This window comes from Etheostoma spectabile, chromosome 9, assembly GCF_008692095.1.
Source record: "Etheostoma spectabile isolate EspeVRDwgs_2016 chromosome 9, UIUC_Espe_1.0, whole genome shotgun sequence".
Lineage (NCBI taxonomy): Eukaryota > Metazoa > Chordata > Actinopteri > Perciformes > Percidae > Etheostoma > Etheostoma spectabile.
The window spans coordinates 6,974,053-6,974,631 of NC_045741.1; the positions used below are offsets into that span (position 1 = coordinate 6,974,053).

General features: G+C 32.0%; 1 protein-coding gene across 2 annotated transcripts in view; it reads left to right on the forward strand.

Moving 5' to 3' along the window:
* Nucleotides 1-579, forward strand: part of rhpn1 (rhophilin, Rho GTPase binding protein 1) — a 23,674-nt gene that overhangs the window by 3,687 nt on the left and 19,408 nt on the right. The window lies entirely within an intron of this gene.

Here is a 579-nt window from a genome sequence, read left to right on the forward strand (position 1 = left end):
ACACGCACACGCACACACACACACATGCACACGCACACGCACACGCACACACCAGCACCACCCAGTTTACATTTCTGTTTGTGTTCACAGTGCTTGTTTATCTTCTCTACATCTTTAACCATGTTTGTGTCTCCTCTCACAAGAGTTTTTTTGTACTCTTAAAAAATCATAACTGAATATGAATTAGGACAGAAATTAACTGTTATTTTCATTGATGAATGATGAATAGATGATAGATGATGAATGAATAGATAGATGAATCAGTTGATTTATTTTCTCCACTTATTTAGTTGTCTGGTCTATTAAATGTCAGAAAATTGTGAAAAGTGTAGATCAGTGTTTCCCAAAGCCCAAGATGACATACTCAAATGTCTTGTTTTGTCCACAACTCAAAGATATTCAGTTAACTGTCTGAGAGAAGTGAAGAAACTAGAAATTTTTTTTTTTTTTAAAGATTTAAAAAATCTAAAAAGTTGTCAAGTCATTTTACTTTTTCAATATTATTTCTGGTCACAGGTGAAAATAACTTATATTATGGTTACCTGCTGCATTATCACTTTAATTACATATTCAATTTAA